The sequence below is a fragment of the Sturnira hondurensis genome, unplaced genomic scaffold (assembly GCF_014824575.4).
Source record: "Sturnira hondurensis isolate 20B ecotype Veracruz unplaced genomic scaffold, ASM1482457v3 Scaffold0000167, whole genome shotgun sequence".
NCBI lineage: Eukaryota > Metazoa > Chordata > Mammalia > Chiroptera > Phyllostomidae > Sturnira > Sturnira hondurensis.
In genome coordinates, this window is record NW_028072798.1 from 11314168 (window position 1) to 11320167 (window position 6000).

Sequence of the window (6000 nt, forward strand, 5' to 3'; positions counted from 1 at the left end):
CTGGCCCTCCACCTTGTTTAATTCAGCCCGGCACCTGGTTTCTACCCTGAGGCAATGCCGAGCTCTCCCTTAACTGTTAAGGAGCAGTTACTTTACACAGTCCCTAAAGTTACATTCGGCCCTTCAAAGGCAACCACAAGGCTGATGTGGCCCCTGGTGAAAATGAGTCTGATGCCCCTGGGCTGGCCCGGTAGTAACACGCCCGGCAGTACCTGGCGGGTCCGTGCCACCAAGACGGGTGCGGGAAGCTCCGGGCTGAGCTTCATGCTGAGCCACGTAAGTGAGTCACCAGCAACTGGACAGGCGTGTTGTGCTTTTCCTACTTGGAAATGGTACCCAGAACCGCAGAGCGTGCACGCACGAACGAGTCCCAGGCTGCATCGGTGCAGCAGAGGCCACAGCCCCATCCGATGGCAGCTGCGTCTCTGAACACTTCAGAGCCAGGGTCACAGCACGAGCAGATGGCTTCCAGCCGTCAGAAGAGCCGACGCTGCACAGGCACAGCTGTTCTCTCTCCCTCTCTGACACACACGCACGTTGGAGTGACTAATCTCCACGAGGCGTGGGGTGTCTGGGGCACCCCTGCCCCCATGCCCGCAGCAACACCTCTGCGGGAAGAGGGCACCCCTGCCTCGGGCGACAGTTCAGGGTCAGAGCAGACAGGGGCGGTGTGTTTGCCAGGGGCAGAGAGGCACAGCCACCCCAAGCACGCCTCCCTGCACCCCACACTTCCGGCAGAAACTGATATGTAAACAGGACATGTTTTTAAGCATCCGGGCTCAGAATTGTTTATTTTATTCCCCGAAGAGTGGAAGGCTCATCTGTTTCATCCAAACACCATGGATGACTCTCCTGGATGGGGGAGGAACAAAGTCCTTTTGCTCGCCACCGCCGTGGCCACAAGCTGTCTGTCCGTCTTCTGAGCTGGCCACAGCCACGTGGCCACTGCACAGACCCACACTAGCTGCATGGCCCTGGCCAGACAAGCCCTTGGAAGGGTCTTTTGGGGCATGATCCAGGGAGAAAGGGGGTTCAGACTCAGGGAAAAGGGGGGCAAGGGGCCCTAAAACTGTGTCCAGCGGACGCCACAGCCTCACAGGCCTTAACCATCAGCGGGAACATGGCGGTTGGTGCCTGACATGGCCGTGAGCTCTTTCCCGCACAACGACAACTGTCACTCGGCTCTCCTCGTGTCTGCAGCTGCTGCTGAGCCTCCCTCAGGGCTGTGGACAGCTCTTCGCTCCTCCTGCAGGGACAGACCCTCTGCTCCCCGGGCACGTTCGGGGGCCGCCCGACCTGCCGCCCCCATGTCCTCAAGTTTGGGGTTATATCTGTCCCTCATGTCTCTCTACAGCCACTAGATGGTTGTCCACAATGTCGCAGGCTCTCTGCAGTCTCTTTCCCGGCCAGCCCGACCTTCCCTCCATCGGACCTGCCCAGTAGCTGGGCCACGAGCTAGGGCAGGAAAAGGCAGAGCACGGGGAGGGGGGGTGCCCTCTGGACCTGGGGATAGGGCGGCCCTGTGTGGGGCCACTGCCCAGGGGCTCCTGGGAGCAGCTGGAGTTAGGGCATCTGAAGAAGTGACGAGCAGGCGAGAAAGCATCTTGTGGCACGGAGGTTACCGTTTCAAGAATGAGACACAGACCCCTGGGCTAACTTTGCTCAGCTCTGGTCATTTAACAATGGGTTCATGATGGAGTGCGGTCTTCTCGGAGGCCCAGGGGAGAGAAAGCCCACATGTGAGACTGAGGCCCACACGGGTGGTGTCGCGGGGACCTTGAGAAGCAGGTCTGTGCCCGGTGCCCCAAAACAGGAACCGTCTCTGCGATTCGTTGAAGTCTTCACCGGGTGCGCTGCCAGCCAAGCCCCACGCCACACCTGGCACCTGTGTGTCAGGATGCGCAGGACAGACCCCAGCTTCTCAGGGCACCCAGTGGGGGGAGGGAGACAGAGAGAGACGGGGGGAGGTTGGGCAGGGGGGTAGAAGGTGCATGTGTGCAGAGACCCCAGGGTGGGCAGACGCAACTCTCGGGAATAGGCCCCAAATCAGGACAGGCGGGCTGCTGGCTGCCTCAGAGGACGGTCTGAGGACGCATGGCTTCACTAGAGTGTAAGTTTTTCCCCTACTTTTTCAGTTCTGGTGACTTTAAGTGTTGCCTAAATCTGTTAAACATCCATTTATTTATAGAGTCATTTGGCTGTCGTTGTTCTCGGCAAGAGTATCGGTCTGGTGCAAACTATGTCATCAGACTCAGAAGACATGATGCTCCAATCAAACTGTGATTCTCATCTTCTCCTTACTGAAGAAAGAGTCAGTACACTCAGGCACACACAGCTGAGCGACAGACCCTCACACACGCGCACACAGCTGACAGATCCTCACACACGCACACACAGCTGAGGGACAGACCCTCACACACGCACACACAGCTGAGGGACAGAGCCTCACAAACACACATACACAGCTGAGGGACAGAGACCGGCCAACGAGCGATGTTGCCTGGTCACAGCAATAAACGTGTGTCACGCAGATTTACACGAACTGGTTAAGGAAGAGAATACCTGGCTCATTAGGGATGTATTTTCCATCAAATTTTACTTTTATGCTTAATATTCAATAATATAGGTGGTACTTTATGTTTTCCTAAGCAATTGAAAATAATAGTATTTATAACGACATCAGACACTTTTAAGATATGCAGTCATAATGGCATTATATTCTTTTATATTTTTAAGTTTTCTTGAAGAGGAGTGTGGTGCAGTGTCTACAAAATATTTCTATTCTCAACTTATTACATCAGGGTAAAAATTAAATAAGGAAAGAGAGTGGAAATGTCAATTTGAAACTATGCGATAATGTAAAGTTTTGACAGTAAAAGAAACGCCATTCCTTGTGTTTTTAATGTGAATATTGGGATATCAAGTTGCTAAGGCAGCAAGTTTAAATGTGCCTGTGCATATTTCCAAGTGATGTGCTGGCTTCATTTTAAAAAATCAGTAACATTTTTTGCCACTATTTGAATTCACAAAGAGGGATTTACATACTACCTACAAATGCGTGTTATGAAGTCCTTCCAGGTCGTTTGAGAGCCCAGAGTTTGGAGGACCTTCTGCCACGGCTCTGCTCCCGGCCGGGCGACCAGGTCACTGAGGCTGGGTCTCAGAACGCGGCAGTCCAGCCACCCTCCCAAATCACTGCACGTCCACCTGCTTTTCTCTCTCCCTTGCTTTCTTTAAAACCAATTATTTTTGCTGCGATACATCCTTGAAAATGGTGTCAGGAAGGTTCAGTGGCCGAACACAGTTCTGCTCCGCTCTTGCCTGTCGGGCGGTGGGCCGGCAGCGAGGTTCCAGGCTCGCAACCGTCACCCTCAGAACTTCTTCCAGCAGACGTCACCCACAGGAAGCGTGGCGTAAGTCCACTCTGTACCCTTTTCTAGCGTTTTCCCCACTCTCGGTTTTGGGGGCTTGAAAACGCACGGCGATGCACTAGGCTGGTGGCGTTTTCTGGATCGAGTGCCCACAGCTCTGCAGTCCCGTGAACCTCCTCCCGCCGTCTCACTGCAGCCTCTTCTCTCTGTTCCCCTCTCTGTGGCTCCTGTCGGCCCCTTCCTCCGTGGGTCCCGTGGAGTCTATCTTTGTCTGAACTTTCATGCATTTTTTTCTTTTCCCTCCATTTTTGCAGTGTTTCTCTAGAATATTCAGTTAACTTCTTAAGTGTATTTCTTCCCCGTGTCCTTGCTAAGGGGGCACCTACATGGAATCTCCAGTCTTTGGGGGACTTTGGCCACGTGAGGGACCCCGTCCAGCATGCGTTTTGTTTGGTTGCTAGGACCTCCCTACAGGCAGCTGCCTACGCACCCCCCCTGGGCCAGGAGCAAGGCCAAGGGTTCCTGGGGTCGCCCAGGCTCCAGACCGCCCACTTCCTCTCTGAGGAAGCTGGAGTGTTTTAAGGAAAATGACACCGCTAACTGACCCCTGCGGAGCCCTTCACACTTCACAGAGGGCCCTCCCACAGGCAGTCTCCTGTGAAATCCAGGAGGCTGCAGAGCTTGTCCAGAGTCCTGGTCACACACCGTGTGCTCGTCAAGGACAAGCAAGCAGGACAAGCCACTGGCTGTGCCCCTGTCGGAGGTGGAGACAGGAGGGAGGCCACAGCCCCGGGGCCGTGCTGCCAAGGTGCCCCCTCCCTGGGAGCCTCACCCCACGCAGGCTGCCCGGCTGCACTGGGGCCCACGGAGCCCTGGCAGGGGCATCGCAGGGAGCTGCCCGTGTCTGACAGGCTTTTACTGAGTGAGGCCCAAGAGCTGGAGACAGGAGGAGGCAGGGTCCACGTGTAAGGAGCCACCAGCGCCTCCCCGGGCAGAGCCTGGGAGGAAAGGAAGAAGAGGGAGCAGGGGCGGCTTTTCCCAGGCCCCGCTGTCCCCCGACCCCAGAAGGGAAGCGGTCACCCCGGCTGGCCATGTCCATCCGCAGGAGGCGGGGGGAAGAACACTCGTTTTCTGTTACAAAGCCAAATGTGCCAGCAAGTGATGTGCTCCGTCTGCTTCTTCTGCTCTGATTATTGCCTTTTCCAGTTTTCAAGAAGAAAATAAAAATCTCTCATACTAAGTTCTCACACTGTAATTCCTGGAAGTCATTCTGGACTCAAGATTCCTTTGTCTGTAAAAAAAAGAAAAGAACATTTAGAGACTTCCTGCAGCTCCGGGACCAGCTCCAGCAGACGGGGGTTTGACCCTCCTCCTGCCAAGAGTCCCAGCGACGTGGCAGCTGCTGGAGACCCGCGCCATGTGGGCTGGGCCCGCCCGGCTCCCAGGGGCCCGCGGCCCCCAAAGAGAAAGGGGCAGCAGCCTCCAGCTCTAACAGTGCGAGGCCTGATGAACCCACATGCAGACAGCACCCAGCTGGAAGCACAACCTGAGAGTTCAAGTTGGGTCTGTAACTCTCCGAGCCCCAGGTTAACCCACAGCAATTGTTCAGTGACCCTCACTGAAGGCTGGCCTGGGAGGTGGCCACTTCCAAGGGGCACTGATTGTTCAGGGTTGTCATGGTTTATGACGACCAATCCCACTCTCCCAAGGCCAAGGCCACAGCTGGTGAGGAGCTCACAGACCACGCAGCACAGACACACAGGCCTGCAGGGCGCTCAGGCCCCCCCTTGGCCACGCTCTCTCCCTCATCCATCCCCTGGACCCACATGACCCTTTATCCCTTCTCCTCCCTCCTCGGCCAGCCCGAGCCTCCCCTCGCCCCCTCTCAGCTGTTCACCGCATCCCCCTGCTCCCTGAGACAGTCTCCGCCCTCTGAGGGATGTGCTCCCAACAGGCCCCCCACCTCCAGCACCGGTGCCTCGAATCTGCTCCAGCTGGGGACCATGGCTGGCCCCCGTGCAGCCTCCACCAGCAAAGCCCTCCACCTGGCGTGTAGAAGCTGCTCCATCAGCCACCGGGCAGGGCCCCTCCTGTGTCTCCATTTTGCCGCAGGCCCGGGTGCTGGGCAGGCAGCCTGGAGGGGGGTGGCAAAGGCCAAGAGCCGCCTGGTTCCAGATGACTCAGGAGCCTGAGCGTGAGGGCCGAGTCCCAGGAGGACAAGGACACCTACGATGACCAGCAAGTGGACCAGTCTTGCCGCAGGTCACAGGGCGGGGGTGTTCTATGGTGAGCACAGCAGCATGGTGAGTGATTTGGGCCGAGGGATCACCGTGTGTCAGGCTCCCTGGGAACCGCCTCGCGCGGGAGATCCCCAGCACCATCACCACCACTTCCCTGATGACGGAACGGGGCCCGGAGCAGTGAGGGACTTGCCCAGGACTCCACAGTGAGTGGGGGCCAGAGCTTGGCCCCCACCCAGAGCCAGCAGCCAGCTCACGGGGCACCAGAGTGGAACCTGTCAACAGCAGGAGGATGTGCCATAGCTGTGGGTGACATGGGTTCCTGTCCCTGCCACTAAAACGTCTCCCTGAGCACTTCCAGACCAGAGCTGCGGCCAAGCTGCCCGCCA